We start from the raw sequence: 13,893 nt of genomic DNA on the forward strand, positions 1-13,893 counted from the left end.
TCTCTCTCTCTGTCTCTCTCTTTCTCTCTTTCTCTCTCAGTCCTGCGTTGACAACATTACAACGATCCCCATCATCATGGGTGAAAAAGGATTCAACACGAATCGTTGATCGTATGATCGGGCCAGAGTGTACATACACCCCCGCATACAAGCAAAAATAATAACGTCTAGCCGTTGTATAGCAGTCTCTCTCTCTCTCTCTCTCTCTCTACCCCCAGAAAGCCCGAACCCTAGGCCCGACCAGAGACCAGAGCCTAGGAGGATGGTAACACTGACAGCGACCACAATCAGAAGGCTTGCTCCAGGACACCCCGGCTGATCAGCGCCTGGACCCTCCCCAGATCGATCCATCTTACCTTGGCTTTAGTGATGATATGCGTGGCTAGTTTCACCACGGCGAAATTCCCCTTGCCGATGGTCCGCTCGATCTCGTAGTAGCCCACTCGGGCCGGCGGGGGGGCCCTGCTGCTGCTGGCCTGGCCGCCGGGGCTGGACCCGAGGCACCCGGGGGGGGCCGGGGTGGCTCGGCCGGCAGGGTGGCCGAGGCCGGAGGACCCAGGCGGGGGTCGGGGGCCCGGGGGGCCCATGGCCGGGCGGGTAGAGACGTGCGTGATCCCGGCTGGTCCAGAGGCAGCTCCGCTCGACACGGCAGCCATCTTCTCCTCGCCTCTCTCTCTCTGCGGGAACAACAAGCCTGCCTGGCGCAGCGCGCAGCATCGCGGGCACGCCCCCGCCCCCCTGCGTCATATGACGGGCACGCCCCCGCCCCCCTGCGTCATATGACGTCGTTGACTAGCTCCTCCGCAGCGAGCGCCCTCTCTAGGTTGTCGCTATAGCAACGCTATCGGCGTAACAATGACTTCATCCGCAGAAACCGTATTGCGGTCGCCTAGGCAACTGAGCTGCGCATTATTACCACACAAGTGGTCGGCGCAGTTTCTTTGTGGATTTTGGGTTCTGCTCATTTTTGCACAACAACTTCTTGTTCCTCTACTGTAAACAATAAAACAATTATGTATTTATTTTTTTAAGTAATCCTTCCTTCTTCTGGCAGTGTTACTGCCAACGGCCCCTGGTACGAGCATAGAAAATGTCGATGACTGATGATTCACTTTACAAAAGTCGCTTTGGATAATAAAGGCGTCTGCTAAATGGGAATTACATCCCTTTCTCTCGCACTGTGTGTGTGTGTGTGTGTGTGTGTGTGTGTGTGTGTGTGTGTGTGTGTGTGTGTGTGTGTGTGTGTGTGCGTGCGTGCGTGCGTGCGTGCGTGTGTGTGTGTGTGTGTGTGTGTGTGTGTGTGTGTGTGTGTGGTATCCCGTTAGTGCGTGTGAGCTAACGGGAGCGCGCACGTCGTGAACACAGTGGGCTCGTCCAACTCCCGTCAGAGACCTGGAGGCGCGTGCACCTGTTCAGACCCTGGAGGCGCGTGCACGTGCACCTGTTCAGACCCTGGAGGCGCGTGCACCTGTCCAGCTGAGCGCAGGATGCAGAGCGTCACAGAGGCTTTCTGACTGGAACATACAGCCGTCATAATCACAAAACACATTAACCATATAACCTATTATTCCCATTGTCTTCAGGAACTTCAGAGGATATCATATAGTATAACTATCAAACCATGCAAGGCGACCTATGCGGCACAATATTAATAGTCATAATAAGTAGTAATTTGGAATGGCCTTTACCCACTTATAGACTTGGAGCAAAAACAATAGATGACCTAAAACTAATATCGTTCACCAAGGAGGTGCATCTGGGGAAAAATATTCTTAGGGTTGCAATTATTAATTAATTGCAAGGCAAGGCAAGGCAAGTTTATTTGTATAGCACATTTCATACAACAGGGGCAATTCAAAGTGCTTATTATTATTATTAGTCTATTATACATAGTCTCTAGTCGACTATTCAGGTCGGAATCAAATCCAACAACGAGGGAAAAGGTAGGTCACAGAGAAGCGAGACAACGTTTCCATAGCGACCAGACCGCGTCAAACACATCAGCTACTTGACCTCAACACCAAAGTTGTTTTCCTTCTCTGGCACTGTGACTGCACCAGATCACACTTATCACATGTTTGACTTATTATGATGATTCACTTAAATTAAAGTATATTATATATACTTCAATGGAGCTTTACTGAACAACGACAGCCCGAACAGAGCAATCCATCACAGATACACGGATATCACTCAAACATAACACCACAATATAGAACAATCGAACACTAACACGTCACTGTTAACCCCAAGGTGCAGATCACTATTAACCCGAAGTGCAATAACTTCTGTCTGTGAGTCAACAGTCAAGATGCAGTCACTTTCTAATGCAATTCACCTCATTTAGAGAAGTCTGTTGGATAAAATGCCTTAATAACTGTTGAACCAATACCAAGATGCTGTGGTTGTTGCCAGGCCGTGTTGGACAGGAGTGAGGGGCTCCATTTGAGGATTAATAATAATAATAATAATAATAATAATAATAATAATAATAACTTTTTATTGAATGAATGAATGAATGGTCTTTATTGTCATTGATATAGTACAGGTACCATACAACGAAATTTGGGAGGGGGGGGGCTCCCCTGGTGCTAGGAAAAAAAACTAAAAACAAGAAGGGAAAAGAGCTGGTTAACATAAATAAAGGCTATGTACACTATCCACTATACTATACTATACAAATAAAACACTGTGCTGTACTCTATGCTATGCTATACCTATTCTAACATTTCCTATCTCTGAACCTTATGTACCCGAGGGTTGTCATATTGCACATAGTGTTATTGCACATTCATTTAAAGTGTCGCAGTTTGCAGGTTTGAAATGTTCACAGTTGTGTTTCAGTATTGCACTTGATTACAATCTAGTAGCTGCCATCAAATTGTCTAGATTGTCCAGGGCCTAGAACCTAGGTCTTTGCTGTGTTCAGGGCCTGAATGGCCCTGGGGTAGAAGCTGAGCTTCAGTCTATTTGTCCTTGCGAACATGGTCCTGAACCGCCTGTCCGAGGGCAGCCGAGCAAAGTGTTCGTTCCCAGGGTGGGATGGGTCTCTGGAGATCTTCGAGGCCTTCCTGAGGCAGCGTGTGTTGTACAGCTCTTCCAGAGAGGGGAGGGGGGCGCCGGTGATCTTCTGGGCCGATCTCACGACTCTCTGTAGCGCATTCCTCTCTGCGGCTGTGCAGCTGGAGAACCACACGCAGATGCAGTAGGTGAGGATGCTCTCCACTGCGCAGCGGTAGAAGGTCACAAGCAGCTCCTGTCTGCGGCGCTGCAGCGCTTCTCCTGCAAACGTTGCAGTTCAAAGTGCTCCAATCATTATATAATCATAATTTAATTATTTAGTAATTTAAAGGAAATATTAAAAAGATGGGTTTTTAGTCTTGACTTATTTACTGAGGTTGCATCCCTAATGTAAACTGGCAGTGCATTCCACAATTTGGGTGCTTTAGCACACGATTAGGGGGGGCTTTAGAACCTTTAGGGTAAAGAGATCCTGGTGTTATGGATGGGGGTCGCACTTCCCTCTGGCTATCCACTGTGCCACCTCACTCACAGACTTGTCACCTGCACCTGTGTGTAATTGTCACAGATGCTTTATGTCCCCTCACCCCCCTCCACTCCCTGCATCACAGTGTGTTCACCGTTTGGTAAATGGGCCGACTTATATGGCGCCTTATTCCAAAGCGCTTTACAACGGCCTCTCATTCACCCGTTCACACACACATTCACATTCAAACACCAATGGCGGCCAAGCTATACCATGCAAGGCGCCGGCCCGCTCATTGGGAGCAATTTGGGGTTCAATTCAATGTCTTGCCCAAGGACACTTCGACCTGTGGCCAGCCGGGGTTCGAACCGCCGATCTACCGACCTTGCAGTCATCCGTGGTCCTCTGTGGCTCTGTTGGTAGAGCATGGCGCTAACAACAACGCTTAGATTGTGGGTTCGATTCCCGTTGGGACCATATGCTGAATATGTATGCACTCACTGCGAAGTAAGTCGCTTTGGGTAAAAGCGTCAGCTAAATGGCATAATATTACATTAGACACTGGCTCTACCTCCTGCGCCACAGCCGACCCTACGCTTGTTGATGGTTTGGAGAATGTCAGCTAAACTGAACATACGAGTACTGTTGTTTTTGGAGACTGAGTTCTCCCCCTTTTGTTTTTCAAGCGTAAGTCCGTGTTTGTGTCCTAGTGTTTGTATCCTGTTTTGTCTGTCTGCACTTCATTAAAGTACAGATCCTTTTGTTTGGTGCCCCTACCTACTCCTCCCTACCTACTCGTCTGCCTGCCTTTATCTGCGCCGCACCTGGGCCCGCTTACTATACCCAAACGTTACATCCTGGCTAATCCTCACGGTCACTGCTCGACCCAACCCTTCTCCAACCCCCTCTCCAACCCCTCTCCAACCCCTCTCCAACCCCTCTCCAACCCCTCTCCTGCCTGTCCACTAAAGGACAATCCAGGCTTATTTTGATAAATCCTGCGAGATTTAGTATATATAAAAAAAAAATCAACCCTCGCAAGACTTAAAGACTCAAATTAAGCCTGGATTTTACTTTCGTGACATTGATGGAATACCCCCCCGGGTAGAGGACACCAATAAGCAGTGGCCCAGGCTCCACTATGACGGATTTGGCTGAAGTCAGAGTCCAGAGATGTTCTATAATATTGAGTGAGAGCTTTGGTTGAGCCCTGGTGGCGGTAGGCCCTGATAGGCCCTGGAGTTTGTCTGGTCAACTAGTGTGTTCAGTAAAAGAAAAACTCCTGGCCTTAGTTAGGTGTTATTAATTTCATAATTGTATTCATCTGAAGGCGGCATGTTACGTAAGACATCGCTCTAAAAGTCATCAACAAGAACCATACTCAAACAGTTCTAGTTATGAGAATGTTATGGAGTCGGATGCATAACTTGCAGTTTTCCCTGCTCTCTATCTATCAAGAGGATGTTGCCGTTTTGCGGTGTAATAAATCTGTGACTATGTTGGTCCTGAAAAACTAAATAGACCTTGATTTGTTTTGACTTGCTGCGTGTGTGTATCTCGTTCCCATGCCGATGGCCATGGTCTGTTTGCGTCAAGTCAAGGTCTGTGTGGGTGATAGTTAAAGTGCAAATGGGGACCGACTAGGACAAGAAAACGGTCCTGGACATCCATCCCACGGGGGGGGGGGGCACAGATCATGTTATGAAGCCCACAGATTGCGTCACTTACCGGGCCAGCAGCCCACAGGTCGACCAGCCCATCCACCAGTGCTCCAGGTGGCCGGTCCACTACTGGGGGTGAAAATGAGCAAATTGTGTGAATTCGATCATTGACACGATCCACTTTAATTCATATTGAGAGGGGATGTATTCTGTTTCTCTTTTTTATAGGCTACATTATAGATCCTGCCAAGAAATGCCCCCCCTTCCTCCTAGACTGTTCAGCAGTAGATTACCATACAGTATATCTTTGAGGTATGAATGAACATTGCTGAATGCCATTTGGCTTGGGCCAAACACAGTGCTTGACTGTGAGGGGGAAAAAAAGAACAATTCAGAATGCTCTAAAGAATTACTTTTATTTGTTTTGTTGTGTGCCTTTAAAAGGTAAACAGGTCTACAACAGTGGGAAAATGTATCCCTGGTTTTCAGTATTCAAAACTCAGATATCCCATCCAAAAGAAACATGATTTTCATGGGCACTTTTTACTCACTTCTTGGGACTGTTTTGCACAAGCTAAATGAGGCAGAGAATCAGCTTTGATGGGGTCCATTGGTTCTCCTGAGGGAGAGAATTGTGTGAAGCAGTGCCCCTGTTGGACTGAGAGTGATGTGTCCACCACACAGGACTTCTCCTTCACAGTACACACACCATTATGTCCTTATACACACTCACAGACATCCTATAAGATGGAACCTCAGTGGTCCACTTGATCTAAACTGGCCAAAGCCACAGACTAGACTAGCATGATACTCTACAATCATAGGCTGCGTTCGTAAATTCGCTCTGAAAGCGTCGGAGCGCACATTGGGTTCAACTTCATAAAGGGGCAGAGTAATTTTGATTGGACAAGAGGCGTTCCATGAGTGCGGATCAGATTTCCAGAGCAGCGAATTTGATGAATGCAGCCATACTGTGCTGAACGATAGAAATGGCAAATTCCATCAGTTATCATTTCAAACAAATGGGAACTGATTCCAATGTTGTGGTTCTCTTTCTCTCTCTCTCTCTCTCTCTCTCTCTCTCTCTCTCTCTCTCTCTCTCTCTCTCTCTCTCTCCTACTGTTTGTGCCACTCCTCCTGTCCTCTTTTATCCTGGGTAGTGGTGGTGGCCCTAGTGGATAGTGGGTTGGACTGGTGATCAAAAGGTTCATGAGTTCAAATCCCACCTGGCAACACCAGCATTAGTGTGCCCTTGAGTAAGGCACTTAGAGTAGGCTAAGCCCCTAAGTTACTCCATGGAGACTGTCCCTGGAATCTCTAATTGGATGTTGCTTTGGATAAAAGTGTCTGCTAAATGGTTAAAATGAAAAGAACCTTGTACAGTACCCCAGGGGCGAGGGTGTGTGTATCCTGATTCCTGTGTTAGTTGGGCCAAGTTGGGTCAGGATGCTGTATTGTGTCATGCCTCAATGATCATGCCATATGAAGCAGAGCATTGTGTGTCTGTTGACATCCTGTGCAGAGCAAGCCCAGTGTGTTAGACGGGCATTTGATCAGAGGAGAGGCTGGCGGAGGTAGAAATGGGAGGAGGAGGAGGAGGAGGAGGGGCCTCACTGTAATTAATAGAAGTGGAATGAGGAATGATAATCCCATCCCTCATTCCGTTCCATGCATTATACAATGAGCCTCCTGTCCTCCGGTTTCTACCTCCACCAGCCTCTCCCCTGGTTATTGCAGGGTTGGTTGTTGTCTCAGCGTACCTGGATGTCCTGGATGGACATGACGGAGCAGGGGAAGGTGGTCTCAGAGTTGACCTTGACGATGACCGTGTCCATCCCATCAGGAAACACATACTTGAAGTACTGAGGGACAAATAGATGGGTTGTAGGGAGGGAAGGGTGGTGGAGGGGGGGGGGGGGGCATAGAGATGGGTTGTAGGGAGGGAAGGGTGGTGGAGGGGGGGGCATAGAGATGGGTTGTAGGGAAGGAAGGGGGTGTGGGGGGGTATTGTCTTTTTTTAATCCACATCTGAGCATTGTGTGTCTGTTTGCATCCTGTAGGGCAAGCCCAGTATGTCTACAGGCATTTGAACTGGGGAGGCTGGTGGAGGTAGAAAACGAACCAGAGCCCGAGCTCATTGCAATGAATGGAATGAGGAATGGGATCACGTACATGTGTTTGACAAGTGGGTTGGTCTTCTCTGGTGGAATAAACATTGGTATCTATTTATCTTTAATAAGGCCATTAGCGGAAAGTAATAACAATAAAAAGCAAACCAAAATAAATGTATGACCATATCATAAAAGCAGCAGTCAAAGTCTAGGAGGAAGAAGGGTAGGACAGCTGATAAAGATGCATCTTTAGGCCTGAACCGCCTTCGCCAAGCCCTTGTTTGTCTCATACAATCTTCAGTCCACCAGAGAACAATAGTAAGTAAGTAGACTCTGGGATGATGTCTGGGGCGGCTGTGGCACAGGAGGTAAAGCCGCCGTCTAATGATCGCAAGGTTGGCAGATCGGCGGTTCGAGCCCTAGCTGGCCACATGTCGAAGTGTCCTTGGGCAAGACACTGAACCCCAAATTGCTCCCAGTGAGCGGGCCGACGCCTTGCATGGTAGCTTGCCGCCATTGGTGTGTGAATGTGAATGTGTATGTGAATGGGTGAATGAGAGGCTGTTGCGCTTTGGATAAAGGCGCTATATAAGTGCAGTCCATATGTCAATAGAAAAAAGTGTGTGGCAACACTACCAGACATAATAATAATAATATCTTGGTTTTATATAGCTCCTTTTAAGGAACCCAAGGACTCTTTACAAATTTACAAAAAAAGACAGTCAGACAGACACAACAGAGAACACAGAGACAGGTGACAGAAACTAAACTAGGGGCTAAAGGCCTTGGTGAACAGATGGGATTTGAGGGCTGATTTGAAGGTGTCCAGGGTAGGGGCATTGCGGATCACTGTGGGGAGAGAATTCCAGAGGGTGGGAGCTGCCACACTGAAGGCTCTGTCCCCGAAGGTCCATAGGTTGGACCGCAGGTTCCGGGATAGGGTATGTTGGCAGAGAAGGTCAGTACTGGGGGGGCGCAGGCATGGAGGGATTTGTAGGTGAGAAGGAGGATTTTGTACATGATGTGGGACTTGACCGGAAGCCAGTGGAGGTGAATGAGGGTGGGGGTGATGTGCTGCCAGGGCTGGCAGTGTGAGTGAGAACCTTGGCAGCTGAGTTCTGCACTACTACTGGAGCCTGTCCAGGGCTTTGCTGGGTACCCCGAACATACTGGACCTGTCCAGGGCTTTGCTGGGAACCCCGAACAGGACACCATTGCAATAGTCCAGGCAGGAGGTGACGAAGGCATGGACGAGGGTTTCGGCCACAGAGTCAGTGTGACTCAAATGAGTTTACATCATTTCAAAACAAAGAGGATCAAGAAACAAGAGAAGACGAGTGGCTGTTTTGTTCACATCTTTACTTTCTCCAAATATCTTTGATATAATAGTTACTGTGACATCCTCGCATGACGTCATATCCATGACAAGAGTCTACCTTTAACGATGTATCCTTTGTCCTTTGATGACATGTTTAAATAATCAGATTTTGTTGAGAGTGTATACTGTCATTAATTGGTATTACATTCATATTCATGAATTTATCTATTTTTGAATAACAGAATGTCGTTGGTGCATTTAATCCCAAGAATAGACTAATCGTTCGTCATCCGTGTTTGACTAATGGCGCTTTTCCACTATACGGCCCGGCTCGGCTCGGCTCAGCTCGCTTCGGCACGCTTTTGAACAGTTCTGGGTATTGGCGCTTTTCCACTATACACAAGAGACCAGGAATGAGTAGGAGGAGCAGGAGATAGTAGGCGGAGTTACGCGTCATAACAGTGTCATAAGATTCCCCCCGCTATACAGATCAGCAGGGGGAAAGTTCAACTGTTCAAAAAGTGCAACTTCTCTGCTTTCAGAAACTCTTTGATTTTTTTAGATTGAATGAATGAATGAATGAATGAATGAATGAATGGTCTTTATTGTCATTGATATAGTACAGGTACCAAACAACGAAATTTGGGAGGGGGGGCTCCCCTGGTGCTAGGAAAGAGAAAAAAACTAAAAAAAACAAGAAGGGAAAGGAGCTGGTTTACATAAATAATGGCTATGTACACTATCCACTATACTATACTGTACTGTACAGATAAAGCACTGTGCTGTACTCTATGCTATGCTATACCTATTCTAACATTTCCTATTTCTCTGCAACCTTATGTACCCTAGGGTTGTCATATTGCACATAGTGTTATTGCACATTCATTTAAAGTGTCGCAGTTTGCAGGCTTGAAATGTACACATTTGTGCCTCAGCACTACACCTGATTTTTCAATCCAGCAGCTGCCATCAATCCGTCCAGGGCCCAGAACCTAGGTCTTTGCTGTGTTCAGGGCCTGGATGGCCCTGGGGTAGAAGCTGAGCTTCAGTCTGTTTGTCCTTGCGGACATGGTCCTGTACCGCCTGTTCGAGGGCAGCCGAGCAAAGTGTTCGTACCCAGGGTGGGATGGGTCTCTGGAGATCTTGGAGGCCTTCCTGAGGCAGTGTGTGTTGTACAGCTCTTCCAGAGAGGGGAGGGGGGCGCCGGTGATCTTCTGGGCTGTTCTCACGACTCTCTGTAGCGCATTCCTCTCTGCGGTTGTGCAGCTGGAGAACCAGTTGCAGATGCAGTAGGTGAGGATGCTCTCCACTGCGCAGCGGTAGAAGGCCACCAGTATCTCCTGTCTGGTGTGGTCCTTCCTGAGGACTCTCAGGAAGAAGAGCCGCTGTTGTGCCTTCTTGATGATGGCTGCTGTGTTCTTCTTCCAGGACAGGTCATCCTGTATGTGCACCCCCAGGAATCGGAGGGTTGAGACTCTCTCCACGCTCCCTCCGTCGATGAGCAGGGGCTGGACCTCAGATTTTTTCCTCCTGAAGTCCACGATGATTTCCTGGGTCTTTGACTGGTTCAGCAGCAGGTTGTTAACCTTGCACAGCTTGCTCAGCTGCTCTACCTCATCCCTGTACGCCGCCTCGTCCCCCCCCGAGATGCAGCCCACCACGGTGGTGTCGTCTGCAAACTTTACGATGGAGTTGCTGGGGTGGACGGGGGTGAAGTCGTAGGTGTAGAGGTTGTAGAGGATGGGGCTTAGCACGCAGCCCTGGGGGGACCCAGTGCTGAGTCTGAGGGCTGTGGAGGTGTGGGAGCCCACCCGCACCCTCTGGGGGCGGTCGGACAGGAAGTCCTTGATCCATGCACATATAGAGTGTGATAGTCCCAGGTCTAGTAGTTTGGTCACTAGCCTGTCTGGAAGGATGGTGTTGAAGGCAGAGCTGAAGTCCACAAAGAGCAGTCTCGCGTAACTGTTTCCCCTCTCCAGGTGGGATAGAGTGGAGTGGAGAGTCGTCGCGATGGCGTCCTCTGTGGACCTGTGGGCTCTGTAGGCGAACTGGTATGGATCCAGGTTGGGCGGGAGGCGTGTGACTATGTGGGCCCGGACTAGTTTCTCGAAGCACTTCATGATGATTGGTGTGAGTGCCACCGGGCGGTAGTCGTTTAGGCAGCTCACCGTGCTTTTCTTCGGGACTGGGATGATAGTTGAGGTTTTCAGGCAGGGTGGGATGGTGGCCTGGGACCGGGACTGGTTGAAGATGTTGGTGAAAACCCCGGCCAGTTGGTCGGGGCAGTCCCTCAGCACCCGTCCCAGGACGCCATCCGGCCCTGAGGCTTTCCTGGGGTCCACCGCCTTCAGCACGCGTCTCACTTCATGCTCTGTGAGGGTGAGGCTGCTGAGAGCTGGAGAGAGTGGTGTTTGTGTTGTGGTTACCTCCGTTCGCCCCTCGTCGAACCGGGCGTAGAAGGAGTTCAGCTTTTCCGCCAGCAGGGGGTCGTCCTCTGCGGCTGTGAGCCTGTTGGCTCTGAAGTTTGTCATGTGCTGAACCCCCTGCCACACCCGCCTGGAGTCGTTGCTCAGGAAGCATTCCTCAATCTTCTCTCTGTGGTCTGCCTTGGCCTCCCGGATGCCGCGCTTTAGGTTAGCCCTGGTGGTGCTGTACAGCAGTGTGCCCTTCCCTGCGAAGGCGTTGTCCCTCTCATTGATCAGTTTTTGGACCTTCCCAGTCATCCATGGCTTCGTGTTGGGGTAGACCCGGACCCGTTTGTCCACGGTGACTGAGTTGGTGCAGTTCACTATGTGGTTCAGAACCGACGACGTGAACTGTTCCAGGTCCTCATGCTCATATTCCTGCCATGAGGTGTCATTCAGGCAGATCTGCAGTGGAGCGGACCCTGCTGGCCAGGTTCTGACAGTCTTAGTGGTGATGGGAGCACTTTTCCTCATGGTAGTGTAGGCTGGGATCAGGAGGATTGACACATGGTCAGACATGCCTAGATGAGCTAGCGGTCTAGCCTTGTAAGCAAGCTTGATGTTGGTGTATACCTTATCCAGTGTTTTTTCTCCTCTTGTTGCACATTTAACATGCTGATAGAACTTCGGTAGTACTACCTTCAGGTCAGCATTGGGCATATAGTTCATGAATTACGGTAGTTTGAATCCGCTGTAGACAGCTCCGGTTTCGGAGCAAGACTATCGGCATTAGTCAAATACATGCTCACATCAAGTCATCCGCTCACTGCTGTCCATCAAAAATGGCACATCCATCAATAATATTACATAATAACAACTGCTCTGATTAGATTGCTTAGATTGTTTAATACATCAACGGGGGGGAAAAGCGAGATGAACTCGCGAGTATCATGCCTCATTGAACGGAAAGTCCTATCTATCCCATTCAAAGTGTTTTAGCCATCCCCCTTTCCACTGGTAATAAGGAATTGGCAAGACCGTATACCGATGGTGGAGTTAGCAAAGGAGTATTGTGATTGTACCACCTCCATAGCCGGTGTTATTCACGGGCAAAGACGGTGCCCTTTGCGGGTTAATAACTGTGATTTACCGTGGGTTAGGATAACAATTCAAACGTGTCCGGATAGGGGAGAGGACAGGGAATCCAAAACCATTTGAATGGTGTCGATACTACACTCCTATCACGGTCGACACAGCTCGGAGCGAATTCCCTGGTAAAACTATTCTCTCCCCCTGCTGTCAACAGGAGTTTCAACCAGCAGGCGCGGTGCTGCGAGCAGCAGCGGGTGAACTCCCGGTTCATTGAGTTTTAGGTTAAAAGCATTGTTTGGCTAATCCATGGGAGGGTATTTGATTGGGAGTTTATTTTATTGTTTGATTCATTTGATTGGGTAAAAGTATGCATGCAGAGGGTGATTGGCTTAGATAGAAATGGGGGCGGGCTTAATGGAGGTAATCTGGGTGGCAGGGAATCGGAATGACAGTGTGAAGAGAGATGGGAGTTGGTAAGGAGTTCTGTATGATTGTGTAGCTTGTTAAATCTTTTTCTGTTAGTTTGTTCACTGTTTATTTACATGTACTGATATCAATGTTTTGTGTTTAGTTTTACAATCTGTTTAATAGACGAAGAAGGAAACCAAACCGAATTGTGTCAGTCTCATCATTTCACCCGTACTGCCGGAGCAAGCAGAGGATTCGCCATCAGCTAACTAGAGGGAGAGCTGAACAATTGTAAAACACCCGCTGACGACCGCAGGAGGACGGACCGTCAGTTAGCTAAGGAATACAAGCCCGGTTGGACGCAACAGAAGCTCCGGGAGGACAAGGATCCATTCACCGGAGATAAGAGCAAGCTAAAGCCTGGTCAGGTTAGTGACGGAGCCGCGGCGCCCGCAACTGTAGCTAACTAGCCACTTGCTAGCCAGCGTAGCATTAGCAAACTAAGCTAGCGTTAGCCCTGTTGTTGCAATAGCGCAGCAGGCACGCGGTAGAGCTTATAGCACTCAAAGCTACAGCTAACTAGGCCGGCAACGGAGCCGGGGCGCCCGCGACCGTAGCTAATTAGCCACTTGCTAGCCAGCGTAGCATTAGCAAACTAAGCTAGCGTTAGCCCTGTTGTCGCAATAGCGCACAGGCACGCGGTAGAGCTTATAGCACTCAAAGCTACAGCTAGCTAGGCAGGCAAGGAGTGAAACAATCCACGGCTAGCTTCAACTGGTTAACCTAACTGCAAGAATCCACAGCCAGCTAGGCTAACCTACAAGACCCACCAAGAAAGGAATTGCGAGCTAATAGCAGCTACCCAGAGAGCTACCCACACCCAGCACTCTTCTCTGTGACTCTATTGACTGTTTGCATTAAAATAGGTTTGTGTGTACCTGGGTATTAAGTCGTCGGGGGGAGGAAAATCCTCTCCCACTTTATTATTTTATTTTTAGCAGTATCCCTGGGATGACCTCACGGTGAACCTGGTTCCGCTGCCGAAGACTAGTTAAGGAAGTGCAGGGACCAGCGCAAATCAGCTCAGGGAGTCAGAGAGGGCTGAAGATATAAGATAGAAAGACGAAACAGGTACACACAAGTTATTTCTGAGTCACAGGCAGAATGGAGGCACTAAGGACCGAAAGGGAAAAGTTGGCAGTCACTTTTGAGAGAGGATACCGCCACATCATCAGGTCAGTGGCATTGATGGGCGAAGATGACATGAAACGCGAGTGGATAGCGCTCCTATCAAACGCGAAAGACCTAAACTCTGCAGACGACAATTATGAGGAAGGTTTGCAGGCCAAAGCAAGTCAGGAACCTGAGACAGGTAACAGTCAGCTTCTTCAAGACATCACCAAGGCCGCTG

The 13,893-nt window shown here is 48.8% G+C and overlaps 1 protein-coding gene across 1 annotated transcript in view; it reads right to left on the reverse strand.

Annotated features, from left to right (window-relative positions):
• Positions 1–544, reverse strand: part of sik3 (SIK family kinase 3) — a gene marked incomplete at its 3' end in the record, with an annotated part of 71,086 nt that extends 70,542 nt beyond the window's left edge. Inside the window, exon 1 of the mRNA XM_080547442.1 lies at positions 357–544. The remainder of the gene's footprint in view (positions 1–356) is intronic.
• Positions 545–13,893: the final 13,349 nt, after the last annotated feature.

Source organism: Nansenia antarctica (genome assembly GCF_963989245.1).
Source record: "Nansenia antarctica genome assembly, chromosome: 17".
NCBI classification, from domain to species: Eukaryota; Metazoa; Chordata; class Actinopteri; order Argentiniformes; family Microstomatidae; genus Nansenia; species Nansenia antarctica.